This window comes from Typopeltis vanoorti, chromosome 4 (genome assembly GCF_054136105.1).
Source record: "Typopeltis vanoorti isolate ZY-2024b chromosome 4, IOZ_Tvanoo_1.0, whole genome shotgun sequence".
Classification (NCBI taxonomy): Eukaryota; Metazoa; Arthropoda; class Arachnida; order Uropygi; family Thelyphonidae; genus Typopeltis; species Typopeltis vanoorti.
In genome coordinates this window covers 116,484,819-116,507,376 of record NC_143552.1, presented here as the reverse complement: position 1 = coordinate 116,507,376, position 22,558 = coordinate 116,484,819, and the positions used below count along the sequence as shown (strand labels likewise).

The 22,558-nt window shown below is 37.4% G+C and overlaps 1 protein-coding gene across 1 annotated transcript in view; it reads left to right on the top strand.

The window, feature by feature from the left end:
• LOC150107629 (neprilysin-1-like) overlaps positions 1-22,558 on the top strand; it is a 221,563-nt gene that overhangs the window by 102,193 nt on the left and 96,812 nt on the right. The window lies entirely within an intron of this gene.

The following is a 22,558-nucleotide window of genomic DNA, read 5'->3' as shown; positions in this document are numbered from 1 at the left end:
GCATCAGGATTGAATTGGATATCCCATCCAATTCCAGTGCTTGTGCAGTATTGCAAGAACCAAGGTCTTGCAATAGCTTTAACACCTCCACTGCTCTCTCTCTCTCTCTCTCTCCCCGCTGCCTTCCATATAGTTCAAAGTCAGCACTCGAAATAGGTATTGGGTTTGCCTGAAATATATGCAGTACTGAAGCGATTGCTTAAAAACTCAGCAATTTCTAAAGCATCTGACAGATTCCTGTGTTCTGCATCCATTATTTATATTATTCCATGGTCATTTTTCCCTTTTTTTCCACATAGTGATAAAATTCTCTTAGATGTCCATTTGTATTTGTTTAATTTTGCCATCCTCACAGCTATCAATCTCCTAATTTTCTGCTTTTTTTAAATTGCTCTTGGACCTAGCCACTACCTTTATCTTGTTATTGGACTTAAAACATTTATATATTTTGCTTCAAAATGGTATTCATCTATTTTTAATTCCCATGTGATTATTCTCCTGATTTTAGGGATGCAATCAGCTCTTGCTTCCTTCTGACACACTTTGACCACAGCCTGATTCTTCTATCATGTTGTTTTCATGCTAAGGCATTGCTTCAATCTTCCTTCTCAATCTGTCATAATTACTTGCTTTGAATTACATATACATCTTTTTTTTTTAAAATCAAGCTCTCACATTATTTGCTGCCTCCCGATGCTCCATTAAGACTGCATGATTACTCTATCTAATTGAAGGTAAAATCGGTACTTTACTTATAGATGGATCCCTAGATGTAGATCCACTATTTTTCCACTATGAGTCCCTTTCATCATATGCTAAGAAATACTTAAGATGATTATCTCTCTGTAACTCTTTAAATTATTTTTAAATCATCTGGATGCTTTCTTTTTTCTCCAGTGTATATATCTCCATATTTGAAAATCATCCATAATGATAGTCTTAATTGTATTCATGCTGTTTATATCTCAGTACAGTTCACACTCCCCTTCAGATGACCCAGTCTGTACCAGCATCCAATTATGCATTTTCAGCTATTAACCTCTGCCTTTATACCAGCCTTAAACCCATTGTCTATTACTCATACTACCACTACAATTTTGGGAACTCTACTGGTTGGATTGAATCCCCCCTTGCAGTCATTGGCAATATTCTCCTACCCTTTCTCTCCTGCCTGGTCTTTCTGAATATGCTGTACTCATTACATTTTATTTCTGTAAGGATATCAAATGACACTTCTGTTAGGGCATCCTGGCTGCCTGAGTGGTTAGCGTATCTGCTCTCCAGCCAAAAGGCTGCGGGTTCGAATCCTGCCGTGGGCATGGATGTTTGTGTTGACTGTGGAAATACCAGTGGCGGTGGTTGGCGGTAGATGGCATTGGTTTAGGTGCGGTCAGTTGGTGGATTGAGTGGGTGAGACAGAGTTGCAGAGAAGGTGCCCTCCCTCGATGAGTCTTTGGACTCCCTGGAGGTGTCAAATAATAATAATAATAATATCTTGCTAATGCTGATAATTTTTGGTAACATATCATTTACAACTGCTAAAAATTCACTGCTTTTATTCCTGAAGCTTCTTGCCATGATAATCAGTCTCCTGGTTATATGTATTCAAGTAAAAGTTAAAACTTGACTGGTCCAAATTAGTAACCAATGTCGATTCATCATCCAGATTCCTTACTCCATTGTAGTAATAATTACTTTTCTTTCTTTTAAGGTTACACAGTGATCAGCATTCATATTTACGAATTTAGGGACACAAAACAAAAATTTATTAATATTATTTTTTATTTTATTTTATTTAATTATCACTAGAGGTCAGGCTAAGAAAAATATTAATTAACAGCATAGATTTAATTTACCTTCATAAAGTGCAAGAGCATGTAGCTTGGTTCCCTATACACGTATCCTTCTGATGATGACCTCAATACAGGGGTCGAAACTTCAAGTGTTATTTTATTAATAATTAGTAAAATAATAATTTCAACACGTGTGTTTTGTGTCCCTAAATTTGTAAATATGAATTACTTTTCTTGTCTCACCATTCTTGGGGTCATTCCTTCTATACTATCATTGTCTCTCTCTCTCTCTCTTTCTGTGTGTGTGTGTGTGTGTCATAGTGATCTCATTCACTGTGTCCAAGCTCTCATGCATCCACCCTATCATACAAGGATGGGCTGAAAAGTTCTTGGCCTCGACAATGGATGGCAACACTGTTGGCATGATTTTTTATTTCTAAGTTGGCACATCTGTCATAAGCATCCATGTAAAATTGCAAGTCATTCTATCACGTAGTTTGTTTTATACAGCTGTCTGAAGAAGCATGTTATTTGTCTGTATCCCTTGAAATGGATAAAATTGAGTATCATGCAGTTATAAGATTCTTTGTAAAAGAAGGTTTAATGCCAAAAATTCATTTCAAGTTCATAAAAGTTTATGGGCACTCTTCTCCTTCGTTTTTGACAATTAAGAAATGGGCTGCTGAGTTTAAACGTGGCCATACCAGCCTTGAAGATGATCCACATGAAGGATGTACAAAAAAAGTGTAACAACATCAGAAATCATTGATCAAGTGCACGGTATGGTATTGGATGACTGGCAAGTCCAAGTGCATGAAATTGCTGAGACTATAGGCATTTCCAAAGAATGTGTAGGATATATTTTGCATGAAGAATTGCAAACGAAAAAGCTTTGCGCAAGATGGGTGCTGCACTTGCTCACAGCAGATCAAAAACACAGTCGCATGAAAATCTCTGAACAGTGCTTGGAGCATTTTAACAAGAATAAAACTGATTTTGTGCATCGATTTATTACTATGGATGAGACTGGCCATTACACACCAGAATCCAAACAGCAGTCAAAACAGTGGACAGAAGCCAGTTGTTCAGCACAAATCAGAGAAAGTAGGTTCCATCAGTCAGCAGGAAAGGTCATGGCATTGTTGTTTTGGGCTAAAGGCATTTTGTTTATTAATTATCTTGAAAAGGATAAAACAATAACCAGGGAATATTATTCCAATCTTTTAACCAGACTGAAAAAAATTGTGAGAAAAGACCCAGTTTGCAGAAGAAAAAAATCATCTGTCATCAGGACAATGCACCTGCCCACAAAGATGTTTTGGCAATCGGAAAATTAAGGGATCTGCACTATGAATTGTTGGAGCATCCACCCTGTTTCCCAGATTTGGCTCCCTCTGACTTCTATCTCTTCCCAAAACTAAAACTCTTCCTTGCTGGTCAAACTTTTTTCTTCGAATCAAGAGGTGATTGTAGCTGTAGAGGGGTATTTTGCAGATCTTACTGAGAACCACTACGGGGATGGGATAATGGTGCTGGAGCATCGCTGGAATAAATGTATTAGCCTTTAGGGAGATTATGTTGAAAAATAAAAATAATCTTGAAATTATTAATTAGTTTTTTCATTGTTAGGCCGAGAACTTTTCAGATCTTCCTGGTACATAGCTTCACTGACTATCTATATTCTTTTACAGAACAACAGTTTTTCCAAACGCCTTACATCAAATCCATTTATGTGTAATCCATCCTGCAAGTAAATGTCCTTTCTCCACTCAAAAATGCTCCATAAATTAACATACTGCACACTGTTTCTGCTGCACAGTCTATGCACTGAATCACTAACAATTATAGTTCTTCATCTCAGGTCAGAAACATCATACCTTGGCAAGAGGCTAGACTATCTTGACTCATTCATTTTTCCATTTAGCTCAATTGCTCTTTTATAGCTTCTTTCATTTCCATATATATATATATATATATATATATATATATATCTTTTCAAGTTATTTGTTCCAACATTAACTATTATATCTTCCACCTGCTTCCAAATAGATTCATATCACAAAACTTTGCTCCTGGAAAATGTGCTTTTGTTAATTGCTCATCTAGCACCACTAATCATGGAATCACCATGTTATAAGTTAAGTCACTTCAACTAAATCTGTCTCCACTATGCCATCCTCACTCATGCTGTGTTCAACATTGTACTTGCCACATGAAATGGCTTAATTCAAATATATTGTTTTAGCAGTTATTTATCCTTCTATTTCCCCCCCCCCCCTCCACATTTTGCAAGAACTCCCTGAAATTTTGCTTGGCATAAATGTGTAAACACAGCCAACCTTGGTTAGCTGAGTAGTTATCATTTGCACTCCCCAACCAATGCCATAGGTTTGAATTCCACTTTAAGCATGAAGGTTTGTGAATGTCTTTAGGTTGACGATAAATTCATCAGCCAGTGTGAGATCATTGCTCTCCTTATTGGTGGCAGGAATTGGTCTCAAAAAGTTTCATGTTTTGTATCTAAGCAAATTTTTCAGATTATGCAAAAAATACAAGATATATAAAGAATGAAAAAGCCTTCCAAATAGCTTCACATAATGAAATGGTACTTTTTCTTTACTCACCAAATTTATTTATTATTATTATAGTCATTAGGCATTTATGGATTCAAAAAAACTCACTGAAAGTGGTCCCACTGTCACAACCCATAAAAGGTTGACCATACTTACATGGCATGTGGCCAGTATGTTGAATTATTTAAATAATACATTTTATAATATGAATAATAAATTAAAAATAATAATATTTTACCTATACTTCATGATATCACCCGTGCAACAAACTTGTTGATTTTATGAAAATCAACAAGATTTGTTGATTTTCATAAAAATAGCATCGAAATGCGAGTATGTCTGAACCCTTTTAATGTTGACATTGATGACATACCAAACCAACTACAGATGGAAGTTTTGGAATTAGAACACAATGAAACATTAAAGAACGCAGTTTCGTTAGAAAATATCCAAAAATTTAATCAATGCTTACCATTTGAAATATTAATCAGTTTTGCAAAGAAGATGATAGTCGCATTTGGAAGCACATACATTTGCGAATAAGCATTTTCTGCCATGAATTTCAGAAAAAATAAATTTTCTTCTTGACTGACCGATTGATGAACATTTGCATGCTTTGATTTGAATTTGCACCTCAGGTTATAAAGTGGATATAGATAATTTGACTAAGTGAAAACAATCACTAAAGTCACATTAAGCAGGGAGACACACCTGTTGTGATGCATAAACTACATTACTTTGTTTTTATGTGATAATTTTTCATTGAGTTTCATTTTCATGCTTGTTTTATATCCCATACGTTAAATATTTCTGTGTTTTTTTTTTCAAATTAATATAATAAAACTTGATAACTTAAGTATTTTTTTCACTCACTATTTTCTCTTAATTAATGCTTATGTCCCGATTATTAAGTCGTATATATCCTGCAAGTCTGAAAAGGTTGCCGATCCATGCATCCACTATCCCCACAGATACCACACTCTCACAATACATTCCACTCGTCTACCACTCTCCTTTCAAAATATGTACTCCTCATCCCCCCCCCACTCACACTTTCTTATAGCTTTCAAGGAGGGATAGCTTTTTGTTCTCACTGTTTCTTACCATTTTACGAAAAATTTCATCTCAGTGGCATAGCTAGAGCTGTTGCCACCCAGGGCGGTCCCTGAATTTGCTGCCCCTCTCAATACACACCAAAAATACTATAAAAAGTCAAAATGACATATAGGGAAATAAATTAAAACATTGTTTATTTTTGAAGTAAAACTTTGATTTCAACATCCTAAAATGTTAATTTTCTTGCTTTTCTGTTAGCAAAATCATCAATGACATTGGCGAATTCTATTTCATAGTAGTGTAGGTAATTCTTAATCAGTTTTATTTAGAAAAACTCCTCTCACAACTACAACACTTACAGCAATTGGGAGGAAAATTCGCAGTAGTATTACAATATTTGGGAATGAGTTCTCAAGACCGTATTTTAGAATTAACTGCAAAAGTTCAAAAAGGTTCAAAGTGCTGCCTGGGTAGTGGACCGCCCCCTCTGCACTCCCCTAGCTATGTCACCGTCTCATCTGTATTAATCTGGTAATAACCCCTTACCAACTTATATGTCTCAATCATGACCTCCTCTTCCTATCCACCACACTGCAAATTGCATTTCCTCAATCTGACTTCATACTGAGCATTCTAGAGACAAGATGGCACTTTATTAATTGTCACATTTGGACCCTTTCCTATATCTCTTCATTCCTTTGAAAACCACCTGATCAAATCTGCACACAGTAATCAGTAATCTATGTGCAGCCTGATCAAGGCTTTATACAATGGAATCATAACATCCTTCTTTCTACACATCGTCTCCTACATCCTTGCCTTAATATGCTGTGCTGTGTTCACAATTTTATCAGTATGTTCCTGAAATTTTAGGTCCTTATCTTTCATCTCTTCCACTTCCTCTAAGATATCTCCCACCACTTGTATACTCTGCATCCCATCAATGCTTCCCAAGTTTCAAACCTTACAATTTCCAGCATCAAATTGGCAAGCACCATTCACTTGCTTATTCACACAGTCTATTCAAGTCATCTTGCAAAGCCATAACATTTGCTCTATTTATCATAGTTCTTTGCAACTTTGCATCTACAAACAACTGAATATCACCTCATTGTATGCTTCTGTAGAGAAAGGACATATTAGAATCACTATTTTCCAGTAATAAACCACACACACACACACACACACACACACACACACACACACACACACACACACACACACACACACACACACAAAGAGAAACTGTTTTAATTCAACTAGTTTCATGAACAAACTTTGTTTCACTTCATCAGAAAATAGCATGAATAAATTAAAAAACTACAAGCAAAGTAATAATTAACATTTCTAGTAAAAAATATTTGAAAAAGTTTAAACAATGGAAAGCATGCATTCGCTGTTACGCTGCAAATTCGCAGTGTAACAACTGCAGTTGAACGTAACAACTATGTTCAACTGTGAATTTGATTTGGGGATGAATGTTGTTCGGGAAGGTAACAAAATCTCCTAATTGGGTAGCAGAACTGGGCCAGAAGAGAAAAATACAATTGACATATCTTCACCAAAGTTTTGGTTGTGTTCCTTGATACTGGAGGGCTATTTTCTTTTTTTTTCTTTTCAAACCACTCCATGAATAGGTCAACTAATATAGGATTAAGGATGACCAGATATAATATAAACTCATTCCTTGTTTTTGTTACACTGTAGAACAGTGTTTCTCAAACTTCAGATATCCACATACCCCTTCTTAAATTTTCATTATTTCTAAGTACCCCCTTATCAAAATAATAAATAAATAAATAAATAAAGTATATTTTATTGTAAATGTCTGTTTTATTTGAATTCATATGTTCATATAAACAAAAAAAAAAATTATTTTTAATAGAGCAAAATTTGGAATAGGTTCCTCTTCATTTTCCATCCATGAAAATCCACATTTCAAGTAATTCATATCATACTAACGAAGATTTTTCATCTTCTTCCTAGTTGGTTCTCTAGAGATGTCAAATGACACACCCTTATCAATTTCATTTGATCCAGATACAATATCAACATTTTCTTGTTGCTCACAGCTTTGTATCGGCTATATTACTCTATTTTGTGCATTTTATAAATCCAGTCTTTAACCATGATTAAGAATTTGAAAGCTAAAAAAAATCACTTTATTTACTCGAATATAATTCGCACTTTTTTCCCAAAATTAAAGCTAAAAAATTCTGGTGCGAGATATATGCAGGGATTTTCGGAAACTAAAAACTGAAAATGGTGTCACTTACCAAGAAGCTCCTATTTGGTATCGCTACTTTTGACATCGAGAACAGTTTTCTTCGTCATCTGTGTTCATCGTCAAAGTCATCTACCCAAATAGCTTCTTCTTCTTTCCCATTATTTCAAGCAAAAATTACCAATAATTTACAAGACTTGAGATACATAATGAACAATCCTTCACAAATGACTAATGAGAAGTAAAAGCAGAGCACGAAACAGAGAGAAATGGTAGGGCACTAGAGATAGAGCAGCTATGTGAAGTGCATATGATTGGTGCGGTATTAACAAAAGATTGCACAAGCCAAGGACAAGGCAAGCCAACAGTTGAGTTGAAATGCTAATTCTCTTCAACCGAATTCCATAATATCTGAAACACATTCTATATTTCTTAGTTTTAAAATGTTCACGATGGGGTGGTGTCAAGCAAAACCATATGTTGACCTGGCAACATATGGTTTTGCTTGAGTCTATACAGCAGTTTCTGTTGGAGGGGAGATGTGATTCATTAGTTAGTGTTGTTTTTATCCAAGTTGTCTCTAATTGCACTATTTGTTGAGAAATATATTACACAGACTGCAAATGTCTCTGTACCTTATTCGGTGAGATATAAAACTACTTGTTTTTCTTGCGGCTCCATTATAGTGACACTTTTGGGGAGGGCTTGTTGTTTACTGCAGGGAGCGAGTTACTATTGCCGTGACGTTCACATCCTGGCACTAGTAATAACTCGCAATTTGAGCAGGAGAATTCATACATAATATATAATTTATTGAGAAATATATAAGCTTAAAATAATTCTTTTTTCTTAATAAAGATCCCATGCGTTAATAATGCATGGACGAAAATTGCCATGTAACTCTCTGAAGACCTTTCGTGTACTTTGTGGTACACATACCCCCAAGGGTATGTGTACCACACTTTGAGAAACACTGCTGTAGAGGATATGTCTTCATTTCAGCTTATTCTTTGAATGCTCTTGAGTAAAAGTGATAATCAATGGAGAGCATTTCAGTTTATAACTATTCTATTAGATGTTATGCATCTGTTGTATGTGCTTCCAACCCTAATTTATGCTTTCTTTCATTCTCAACATCCTTGATATGTTCCTATTGGCATATCTCCCCAGATCTGCCAGTTTGTCCTATGTAGTGTAGTCTGCAACTGCAACTGATCTTGTAGATACCTTGTTTTTTAAGTGGTGGATATGGTAGTTTAAGAGGTTTCAGATGATTGAAGATTTTGTTGATTGGGTAGATAGTGTCTTTTAGATTTTTTTGGAAAAGCATTCTTGCTATTTTATATGTGATTGATTATATGGGAGAATCACTCCTTTATATTTATGGTTTATTTCTTCTTGTTTGTTTTGGAGGTTGAGATAGAATTTTTTTGATTGATATTTTGGAAGGACAAAATTCAGTTATTTTATCTCTTGTTTTCTTTTATCTATATAAGCGCCTCCATAGGGCAATTGGAAGAATGACGGTACGTTGCGCCCTTCGATTGGAAAAGGCTTAAGTTCGATTCTAGTTATGATGGGAGGAAACTTTATATGGACGTTTTTCAATTGAATGTGAGTTAGCCGATCTCATACGGAGGTAATAGGATTTTTTCTCCCGGAAACTCAGGTTTTTCATCCTGCATACAGACAAATCGGCCCTTCAGAACACACACAATTTGCAGACAAAAAATACTAGTTGTGATGGTGGTGGAGGTGGGCGGTAGATGGCATTGATGGAGATGATTGGTAGTAGTTGAGGTTCGGTGTAGTGGTTGAGAGAAGTTGTATAAATAGTAGGTGTCCTCCCGCGATGAGTCTTCGAACTCCTTGGAAGTGTCACGAATAATAATAATAATAATATTCATGTAGGCTCTATCATGTAAGGAATGGATGATGCCTATTTTTTGTGCTAGGTGGTCATGAGAAGTTGCATGTAGATAATATTCTATGTTAGTTGGTTCCTGTAAATAGACTGAGAAGTTGAGTGTGTTTTGCTCTGCTATCTCAACTAAAGTATCCAAAAATGGCAAAGACCTATTTCTTTTTTATTCAACTGCGAATTTGATTTGGGGATGAATGTTGTTCGGGAAGATAACAAAATCTCCTAATTGGTTAGTAGAACTGGGCCAGATGAGAAAAATAACATTGACATATCTTCACAAAAATTTTGGTTGTGTTCCTTGAGGGCTATTTTCTTTTTTTTTTCAAACATTCCACGAATAGGTCAGCTAATATAGGAAAGACAGGACCCCATAGCTAAACCTTCTTTCTGTTCAAAAAAATCTTCAAATTTGAAAACAGTGCTATTAATGCAATGTTTAATTAGGTTTTTGCCATGATATATAATTAAGAAATATTATCGTAGATAAGCTTATACATTGGTTATGTTACTAAATCACTTAAGGAATTGACAATGTAGGTAAGAATATAAATTAAATTACAAATAAATATTTCCGATATTTCGGCAACGTCACGTTGCCATCTTCAAAAGGAACTTACAAAAAAGCATGTGCACGTAGGCACTAAAACACAGTAACTGAGAATGAAGGGATGAAACTATTGTTCTCCTAAAAGTCCTGATGGTGCCCCCTAGCGGGCTAAGTAGGTGTTCTTGGACGTTGGGCTGAAGGTCTGCTGATGTTAGCCTCCAAAATTTGGGGCAGTCTCATACAACCAAATTTGTTGAGATTTGGAGAATTTCTTAGGGCTGAGGCTGATTCCATGAATAGTCTTTCGAATTTGTATTTGCTATAGTGTATTACTGTAGCTTTCTTCCACTGTATTCTGTGGCGTGTATCCAGAGCATGGTCTACAAGACCAGAGTGGCTGTACTTGTGAAACCGGATGTAGTCCTTGTGTTCCGAAATTCTGATATTCACTGTCCTGCCTGTTTGGCCAAAGTAAGATAGTTTACAACTGCAAGGGACCTGGTATACACCAGGTAGATCTAGGGGAAGTGGTTGGAAACTAGTTTTGACCTTTATTGAGGTCTCTTCAGTGGGAGCCAGGCCCAAGTGGAGATACCAAGGCAGAAGCATTAGCAAGATACTTTCAGGCACAAACTTTGTTTGCACACACTTGGATAAAGGATTAAACTAAATTTATTATAGTCTCACCAAGTGAAAAATAAACTTTCACCATCTTTCTCTAAATCCAGAGTAATTTAATAAAAAGGTGGCACACCCTTTGGCTGCTCCTATAGGAGGAGATGAACTTGCTAATGCTTCTGCCTTGGTATCTCCACTTGGGCCTGGCTCCCACTGAAGAGATCTGAACAAAGGTCGAAACTAGTTTGGGTAGTGACCCTTCCCTTAATGCATAACATTATACATATCCGCAAGGAGATGTGTTTTTCATTATGGGAGATACCGAGATAGGAGGGTTTGTAGCTTGCTCCACCTTTGCAAGGAGTTGTCCGGTGTTGTACCGCTTTACCCCAGTCCTGAAGATACCTTCAGGCGCAAACTTTGTTTGCACACACTTGTATAAAGGATTAAACTAAGTTTATTATAGTCTGTAACAGGAGGTCGTCATGTTTTTTTCAGATTTTGGTAATTTTTTCCGAGGTGCCTCGGATGTAGGGAATGGTGATGGATTTAGAGTAATCCTTGTTTTGAAGGGGGGGGGTTGTTTGCTTCAATATTTTTTGGATTTTTTTTGGGGGGGGGGGTGGAGAGTAGCCATTGGTTGAGAAAGTGTTGAGGATGTGATTTAGTTCAGTGTTTAGGGCCTTGTCATTAGAACAGATTAGTTTAGCCCTATTGTATAGTGTTTTCACCACTCCATATTGTTGTGAGGGGGAGGGAATTGTTGGTGAATGTACCTGCCTGTATGGGTGGGTTTTCTATAAACTGAGAAAACCAAGGTTCCATCAGGCTGGCGGGTGACTAGTGTCTCTAGGAAAGGGAGGCAGTTGTTTTCCTCTTTTCCAGAGTGAACTTGATTCTGGGCCACATGGCTCTGATACACTCCTCTCCTTCTTAACACACTTAAACAATCAACAGTGTTAAGAAGGAGAAGAGTGTATCAGAGCCATGTGGCCAAATAGCAAACACATCATCAATGTAATAAAGCTATATGGTTAGTTTTTGTGGGGCAGAGGATAGGGCTATTGATTCAAAGGTCTCTCCAGAAGAAATTTGACAAGGGTGGGGAGAGTGGTGAACCCAGGCTGTCCCCTGTATTTGTTTGTAAAATTTTCTTTGCCAAACGAAATAGCCTGAGTTCATTGTGAACTGAAGTAGAGCTGAGATATCAGGAGAAAATTTAGATTCGATTAGCTCTAAAGTTTCCTTGAGTGGGACATTTGTGAATAAGGAGGAGACGTCAAACCTGACCATTATGTCAGTATGTTGGAGTGTAAGGTTTTCTATGCTGGCTTTGAAGTGGGCTGAGTTTTTTATGTGTGATGGTGTGTTGCCAGTATAGTGTGTGAGTGCTTTGGCCAAATGTTTAGCTAATTTGTATGTGGGGGAATCGATGCCATCCACGATGGGACGTAATGCCACATATTCTTTATGTATTTTTGGGAGGCCATAAATGCGGGGGGGGGGTATAGAGTTAAATGGTTTTAATCTGTTAGTTACTTCTACAGGCCAAGAAGTGACTTTCTTAAGGAGCCTGTGAAGTTCTGATTTGTGAGTTGGTGGGATTGTATTCGATAGGGTGGTAAGTAGCCTGAATTAATAGAAGAGCATTAAGCTTACCTGTGTAGTCCTTTTGGTTAAGTACTACAGTTGCATTTCCCTTATCCGCTTTGGTGATAACTATTTCTTTATTATTCCTCATTTCCTGCAGAGCTTTATATTCCTTGTTGAATATGTTGGTTTTTGGTGGGCTTGCTTTGTAGAGGACACAAGCTACATCCAGTCTTACACTGTTGGTGATTTGATGCGAAAGGTGGCAGATGCCGCATTCCATCTGGATCATAATATCCTGACTAGGTATTTTTCTGGGAGCAATGGCGAAGTTGTGACCACATGAAAGTACATTGAGTGCTTCAGGGTGACTGAAGAAAGGTTGATTACGGTGTTGGTAGGTAGTTTTGGATTGACGGTAGGGTTCTTTTTTAATTTTTCGAATTTTTTGATCTGTCGACCTCGTATTTTTTCAAATTCTTTGTCTGCTGTGGTACACGAGACGTCATGTAAAATTCACCAAAGCTTGTGATTTAAAGTGCATGAAAGCTCTTCTTCAAGAGCACGAATAGCTTTGTTAATGTCAGCTAAGAGAAACCGCGTGGCGGCGATTTGTTCCCGAAGCAAAGCGTAGCTGGCGTGGTTATAGATACAGAGAGCTTTTTGTGAACCAAAACGGTGCTTGAATTTTACACAATTTGGGATTACCTGATTATCCCGGAAGTGTTATAGGAAAGTTAGATGATTCAGTTGTCTAGATAACTTCAACTTCATTTTACCGTATTGGCGGGCCTTCCGTGCGATGGAATCTCCGTGGATGATGGTAATTCTCGTAGATAAGCTTATACGTTGGTTATGCATTACTAAATCACTTAAGGAATTGACAACATAAATAAGAATATAAATTTAATTACACTTTAATAAATATTTCCGATATTTCGGCAATGTCATAATGCCATCTTCAAAAGGAACTTACAAAAAAGGCAAGTGCACGTAGGCACTACAACACAATAACTGAGAACGAAGTGATGAAGCTATTTTTCTCCTAAAATTCCTGATGGTGCCCCCCCTAGCGGGCTATGGGGGCACCATCAGGACTCTTGGCCATTGGGCTGAAGGTCTGCTGATGTAAGCCTCCCAAATTTGGGGCAGTCTCATACAACCTAATTTGTTCATGTTTGGAAACTTTCTGCAGTCACCCTGAAGCCTGAAGCACTCAACGCACTTTCACGTGGCCACAAATTTGCCATTGCTCCCAGAAAAATACCTAGTGAGGATATTATGATCCAGATTGAGAGCGGAATCTGCCACCTTCCGAATCAAATTGCCAACAGTGTAAGACTGGATGTAGCTTGTGTCCTCTACAAAGCAAGACCACCAAATACCAACATATCCAACAAGGACTATGAGGCTCTGCAGGAAATGAGGAATAATAAAGAAATAGTTATCACCAAAGCAGATAAGGAAAATGCAATTGTAGTACTTAACCAAAAGGACTACACAGTTAAGCTTAATGCTCTTCTATTAGATCGGGCTACTTACCTCCCTATCGAATACAATCCCAACAACTCACAAATCAGAAAACTTCACATGCTCCTTAAGAAAGTCACTTCTTGGTCTGTAGAAGTAACTAACAGATTAAAACCATTTAACTGTATATCCCCATCCGTATTTATGGTCTCCCAAAAATACATAAAGAATATGTGCCATTACGTCCCATAGCGGATGGCATTGATTCCGCCACATACAAATTAGCTAAACATTTGGCCAAAGCGCTCACAAACTATACTGGCAACATACCATCACACATAAAAAACTCAGCATGCTTCAAAGCCAGCATAGAAAACCTTACACTCCAATATGTCTCCTCCTTATTCACAAATGTCCCACTCAAGGAAACTTTAGAGCTAATCCAAGCTAAATTTTCTCCCGATATCTCAGCCCAATTTCAGTTCACAATGAACTCGGGCTATTTCATTTGGCAAGGAAAATTCTACAAACAAATAGAGGGGACAGCCATGGGTTCACCATTCTCCCCAGCCTTGCCAAATTTCTTTATGGAGACCTTTGAAGAAAAAGCCTTATCCTCTTCCCCATATAAACCAACCATATGGCTTTGCTACGTTGATGATGTGTTCGCTATTTGGTCACATGGCTCTGAAACACTCCTCTCCTTCTTAACACACTTAAACAACCAACACCCCCAGAATCAAGTTCACTCTGGAAGAAGAGGAAAACAACAGCCTCCCTTTCCTAGACACACTATCACCTGCCAGTCTGAAGGAACCTTGGTTTTCTCAGTTTATAGAAAATCCACCCATACAGGCAGGTACAATCACCAACAACCCCCCCCCATCCCAGCCCTCACAACAATATGGAGTGATGAAAACACTACACAACAGAGCTAAACTAATCTGTTCTAAAGACAAGTCCCTAAACACTGAACTAAATCACATCCTCAACACTTTTCTCAGCCAATAGCTACCCCCCCCAAAGAAAATCCAAAAAATATTGAAACCAGCAAACCACAACCCCCCCCCCCCTTCAAAACAAGGATTACTCTAAATCCATCACCATTCCCTACATCCAAGGCACCTCGGAAAAAATTACCAAAATCTGAAAAAAACATGACTTGACCTCCTGTTACAGACCATACAGAAAATTGGCATCCCTTATCTGCTCCACTAAAGACCAACCACTTCCCCTAGACCTTCCTGGTTTATACCAGGTCCCTTGCAACTGTAAACTGCCTTACTTTGGCCAAACAGGCAGGACAGCAACTATCAGAATTTTGGAACACAAGCACTACATCCAGTTTGACCAGTACAGCCACTCTGGTCTTGTAGACCATGCTCTGGATACATGCCACAGTATACGGTGGAAGAAAGCTACAGTCAGTAATGCACCGTAGCAAATACAAATTCGAAAGACTATTTATGGAATCAGCCTCAGCCTTAAGAAACTCCCCAAACCTCAACAAATTTGGTTGTATGAGACTGCCCCAAATTTGGGAGGCTTATATCAACAGACCTTCAGCCCAGCGCCCAAGAACACCTGCTTAGCCTGCTGGAGGGCACCATCAGGACTTTTAGGAGAACAATAGCTTCATCACTTCATTCTCAGTTACTGTGTTGTATTGCCTACGTGCACGTGCCTTTTTTGTAAGTTCCTTTTGAAGATGGCAACGTGATGTTGCCGAAATATCGGAAAATATTATTAAAGTGTAATTTAATTTATATTCTTATCTATGTTGTAATTTCCTTAAGTGATTTAGTAAGAAATATTACTTGTGGAGATTGCAAAATTGAAACCACAGGAATGTCCATTTCATGATCAGATAAATATTTTGAGGACTTGTTGATAACTATTTTATCAAGTAGTAATCTACTATAAGAAGCCAAAAGGCTATTTTACGGCGCCATGAGTTAATTTTAAGGGACATGGTAAATTTTTGTTCTACAGCCAGGTATGAAACTCGGATCGAAATCCATCGAATCCTAGAGTTTCATGCCGAAAAAACTATCGGCGAGCTCAAGTGTAAGTAATCACTTGAGTAGTACAACATCAGGGCAACTCGGAGCAAAGGTGGAGCAAGCTCCTTCACTGTCCTTAATATTCTCTCATAATGTAAAACGCAGCTCCTAGGAGATGTATTACCATTTTACAGTATGAGAAGAAGTCACTACCCAGACCGGTTTCAACCTTTTTTGAGGTTGAAACCGGTCTGGTTTCAACTGATACTCACTGAGGAGACCTGAAAAAAGGTTGAAACTGGCTGGGTAGTGACCTCTTCTCATAATGTAAAACAGTAATACATCTCCTAGGAGTTGCGTTTTACATTATGAGAGAATATTAAGGACAGTGAAGGGGCTTGCTCCACATTTGCTCTGAGTTGCCCTGATGTTGTACTATTCAAGTGATTACTTACACTTGGGCTTGCTGATAGTTTTTTCAGCATGAAACTCTAGGATTCGATGGATTTCGATCCGAGTTTCGTACCCGGCTGTAGAACAATACGGGATTTACCATCTCCCTTAAAATTAAATCAAGTAGTAATCTATCATTATGGTTGTTTCTTTTATTGGTAAGGTTTGAAAGCTTCTTCATTCTTCCTTTACTTACAACACTATTGCATTCTGATTTCTCTGAACGCCTAGAATCTAGACAGCCTCTAGTATCTAGAATATATAGAGTCCCTAAACTGCATAAACAAAACTTGTCATTAAGACCATTTGTTTATGCAAGATTCTCTCCAACTTCTTTATTATCTAAACATCTGCCAAACCTACTCAAATCTCACATCAAGCTAATATCCTCTTATGTTAAGAACACAATACACTTCATTTTAAAAAATTTTTTTGCTTTGCTGAAAAAAATCTAAAAGTCACATTTACCCAATCAACAAAATATCCAATAATCTGAAACTTCCTAAACCACAACATTGGCCATTTAAAAAACCAGATTTCTACAAGATCAGTTGCAACTGTGGGCTATGCTACATAGGACAAACTGGCAGATCTGGGGAGATATGTCGATCAGAACATATTAAGGACGTTGAGAATGAGAGAAAGCAAATCAGGGCTGGCAGCACATACAACAGATACAAAACAGCTAATAGAATAGTTACAAACCTGAAATTATTATTAACATTTGACCTCCATGCAGTCAGTGACTCATCGTGGGAGGTACACACTATTGCACACAATGCTTATCCAACTGTGCTTTAAACTGATTCAATGTGAGTCTACATGCACAATGCATTCAGGCAATGCATTTCACTCTCCATGCAAAGAATCTGCTCCTCACTCCTCTGCTCACACTCTCCTTATACAATTTCCAATGATGCCCTTGTTCTATCCCCTCCCATTCTATGAAAAATTTCTTCTATGTCGACCCGATAATAACCCCTGACTAGCTTATATGTCTCAATCATATCCCCCCCCTTCCTATTCACAGGGCTCTGCAACTTATATTCTCTCAATCTATCCTCGTAATTCCACATTCCAAAGACTACAGACCGCCTTTGTGAATCTTCTCTGGATCCTTTCCAACATATCCTGGTCACCATGAAAACCCGGCAACCAAATCTGCATACAATAATCCATATGAGGCCTGATCAAGGTCTTATACAATGGCATCATAACCTCTCTATTTCTATGAGTCAGGGTCATAATTGCCATTATCTGATGTGACATTTTCACAACTTGTGAAATGTGGCCCCTGAACTTCAGATTCTTGTCCACTATCACTCCTAGATCTCTCACCTCTCCTCTACTTCTCTTAAAGTTTCCCCACCAAGTGTATACTTTGCATCCCATTGTTGCTTACTAAATCTCAAACCTTAAACTTTGCAACGTTGAACTGACAGGTCCACTAACCTGCTGATTCATGCAATCTATTGAAGTCCTCTTGTAAGGCCTTAACATCTGCTTGACTCTGCATTGCTCTCCCCAGTTTTAGGTCATCTCCAGCTGCATATTGCTAGTTAAACCAATCCTAATATCATTAACTTACAAATTGAACAACAATGGCCCCAAAACTGACTTCTGCAGAACACCACTAGTGACCTTTCTCTTTTTTTGGATACCACACCCCTGTATACAACTTTCTGATACCTATCCGACAGCGAGTCACTGATCAGGGGCGCACCAGTAGTGTCCAGCGGCTGTGTGCAAAACTTTAGTTGGCGCTCCTGTCCCCCCACCCTCCAATAAAAAAAATCACTTTTAAAAAACGTTTTTTTAAAGTATTTCCTCCCCTTTGGTGCCTTTACTATCCTGGTGCCTGTGTGCATCGCACACATTGCACATCTGGTCGGCACGCCCCTGTCACTGATCCAACTCAGAAGTCTGTTATGCATTCCAATCTGTTTCAATTTACTTAAGAGCTTGTCATGTGGCACTCTATCAAAAGCCTTTGCAAAATCTAAGTACACCACTGTATGTGCATCCTCCCCTGTCTCGGGTATTTTGTCACCTTGTTATAGTACATAAGTAAGTTAATGAAACATGATCTCCCCTTAACAAATCCATGCTGATAACCACAGAGAATACTGCTGTTATCAACAACTTTCTGTATCCTACTTCTCACCAATCTCTTTAGTACTTTCACCACAACTTCGGGTATACAGACCGGCCTATAATTTGAAGCTACAGCCTTATCACCACCTTTAGGTAGTGGAACAATTTTACCCTCCTTCCACTCCCTTGGAACCTGTGCTGTTGTAAGATGTTTATTAACCACGCTACCAGCCAGGACGTATATATACATCCAAGTTACCATGGATGCGAAGTGCATATTAAAATTGTAATACCATTGATATTACATTGAAATATATGATGTATACGAAGCGTATCAGGATGCATATTTGATCCGTAATGGCTGGTAAGGTGGTCAAACAGTCATGCTAATGCTACTGCCAATTCCCTGGAACATTCCCTTAAGATATGTGGTGATATGTCATCAAATCCTATCAGCTTATTGACATCAAGGTTATTTATTTCCTCAAATACATCCTGCTACTCACAATTTAGCCATCTCCTCCTATGTCCTATACTTAATTTCCCTCATGATCCCACCCTGATCAGGATGAAACACCCTTATAAATTGATCACTGAATACCTCAACAATGTCTTCTGCAGCAGTTACCATTCTACCACTTTCAATCATTAACTTCAGCTTACCATGATTATTTTTCCTTCTATTTGCCACATCTAAAAAACTCGCTGGGGTTTTTCTTTGTCTGATTTGTCAATTTCCGCTCATACTCTACTTTTGTTTTCCTTACTAACTGAGTCACTCTCCTGGCTTGTTCTTTATACTCATCATGTGACTGATTATTACCGTTATTCATCTTGTACTTCCTCCAAAGTACTTTCTTTTTCCAGATTTCATGCTTAAGCTCCACAAGTATCCCCACATTGTAACGAAAAACAAAATCTTCTTAACTCTTCTTCCAAGACCATATTGTTCCATATGGTCTTGATCAGTCTGCACAACGGTTACTATGTGCATACGTGGTCATAATCGCAAGGCTGATGAGAAAACCTGTAAAGGATGCCTGACATTACTCTAGTTAATAATCTCTGTCACCTTTACCAGTTTTCTAAACAAAATCCAATGAATAATTAAAGGAACCCTTCAAAACATTAGCTATATATTAACTTCAATACAGATTGAAGAACATAACTTACAACAAAGAAAATGAAACTATCCCTGAAAATTACATACAGGTATAATAAGTAAAGGAGTGAAAAGTACATTTTTTTACAACAAGGAGTGGTTGTAATATTGTGCCCGAAAATGTGAATGTCTGTGAATGAATTTAATGCATGAATCATGTCGAATAGTGAGGGTGATTGATCTCTCCTAGGATTCTTTACTTATCTCACCATTATCATGAATTTCCTGATATGCACTCTCAAGGAATGTTCAGGCTACTATGACAACACTTCTCGATTAAGATTACATTATTAATAATCTCCTATCACCTCCAAATTAGTCTCTTACTTGTCAGCACTCCAGTATTGTTATATCTAACATTTTGTTCTTCTAAGGCACTTCTGACTAATTCAATCCTCCTAGACCTTGGTCTTTTTCCTGCCATCCTGGCATCAAACACCTGTTTTGCTAACCTTTCCTCTCTCATTCTTAGATTAGCCCTGCTCACACATTTTTGAATATAAACAATGTCAAATTCCTTCCTAATGTCTTCAATTTTATGATTCTGCCATTGATACCATCAATGGCAGAATCTGATGGATCATCAGACACCAATATGATTAATGGAGGCACTGGTGCTCTCCTTCTACTCCCAAAAGGTGAAAAACTTTCAATAAAAATTGGATCTGGGAGAATTGCTTCCAATTTTACAAGCCAACTTTATGCAATAAATAAAGCACTCGAAGCCTACTTAAAATTATCATCATCTCAACAATCAGAGGGAGAATTATAACTTACAGTGACTGAAGATCAGCTATGGAGACAATCAAAAATGGCAATGCCAAGCTCACACAAACATCCATAAACTCTTAAACCAACTTAAGTGTTTGGGAAAAAGTTGCATTTTACAATGGATTCATGCTCATGTAGGCATTGATTAGAATGAAGCAGTTGATAAATTAGCAAAAGAGGCCAGAGAACTCAACCAAGAAACTGACATGATAACTCTTGCTGATGCTAACTCACTAGCAAAATCTAAACTAATTCCATTAAAATCAGGGATACAACACCAAATTCCTGAAATCAGTGTTGACAGAAAGACCCTCCACCACGATAGCAAGACTCCAAACAGGGTATTTTAGAGGAATGAAGATCAATTTGGATGATATGGATCAAGAACATATAGAAACTACAATGCCCTAATACTGAACTGACACCCACTCACATTTTTATCTAGACCCTAATCCTGAACAACAGCTCTGTACAAAAATCATCGACTTAGCCAAAGCAGTTCAAAGAGCACATGGAAATATCTAACACTTTTCAAATGACATGACAACAACAACATTGATACCATCTGTTCAGGCCTCTCATTTTTCTAAGAACTCTCATATCCTGTGCTCTCTAATCTTTGATCAAGGTGTTTTATTTCTAACCCAATTATCAGTTTCACGACTTAAAACTGGTTTGAACACCATCTTGTATACTGCCAGTTTCATGTTTTGGCTAATTTCCCTCTTATTGTGTATAAATTTATTCAACTGGCTCCCCCACCATATCAGCTTTGTTTATTCTGTTGTATATTTAAATTTAACTTGCTGTCTTCACTAAAAACTGTGTCTTAAGTAGCAGAAATATTTTCATTGTTCTACAGGCTCTCCATTCAGAATACAGCTGAAGTTTTCTATGTTCCTGCCTATTTTCATAGTTTTTATTCTTTTTATTCTGATTTTCATGCCAAATTTGTTACAGCTGCTATTCAATTTTAGTTAAAGAATCCTGGAGACTTGCACTGGATGTGTTTAGGAATACTACAATATCATCTGCATAATACTGAACTGACTATATGTTCCTGCCTATTTTCATAGTTTTTATTCTTTTTATTCTGATTTTCATGCCAAATTTGTTACAGCTGCTATTCAATTTTAGTTAAAGAATCCTGGAGACTTGCACTGGATGTGTTTAGGAATACTACAATATCATCTGCATAAAGCAAAGAGCTAAGTTTGATATTTCCAATTCTAATATCAAATTCAATACACTTTCTTTCATAATGTGATCCATATGGATGATAAATAAGAGTGGAGATAATGAGCATCCTTGTCTTACCCCTGATTTTACATTAAACCATCTTCCAGTATTTCCTTCAATTCTAACTGCTGACTTACAATTCAAATATAGATTATGTATTGCTCTGTATAATGTTCCATTTACCCCATGTAACTGTAGTGTTTTGAAAAGCTTCTCTCTGGGCACTTTGTCCTATGCCTTTTATAGATCTACAAAACTTAAACATCCTTGTCATACTCCTATGATTTCTCAACTAAAGTGAAAAATCTGATCATCTCTATTTGGCCTGAATCCAGCTTGTTGTTCTCCCAGTTTTTCTTTCACAATTTTTCTCAGCTTCTTTTCAAGTATTAGTAGAGATATTCCTCTGTAATTTACTTTGCTCCTGCATTGCTTTAGTTCTTTTTTTTTAAAGGTGGGAACTATCAAAGCCCTACTCCAATCATCAGGAATTTGACCTTCTGACCAGGCCCTTCAAATTATGCAATATAGCCATTGCAAAACCTTTATTCCTCCATATTTGAGCATTTCTGGTTGAATATTATCTTCTCCAGCTGCCTTTCCACATTCAAGTTTTTGACAACTTTATCTACCTCATGTATAGATATCTACTTCTGTTTGCATTTCTCTTAAATTTTTTCTTCTCCATTTCTTCTGCAAGCTTGGTTTTTCTTTCCAGTAATACACCTTATATGATTGTTGCTGTCTTCAGTTCTTCTGACATTGGGTTTGTTCTTCTTTTTTTTGGATGTTGAGCTTGAGTCTGTTCCAGTAGCTGACTTTTCACTGCTCACCATGGTTCTCTGACAAAAACAGTTTGGACCTTGTTTAATTGGGCACTCACATGAAATCTCACCATATTGCACCATCAAATTATTTGAGGTTTTGTCATCTCTGATGATAAAAATACAGTAATAATACATTTCTATCTTTCATGATACACATTGTTCAAAATAAACTATTTTTAAATTTAGATAATTTTTTGTTGATCTACTAATCTGT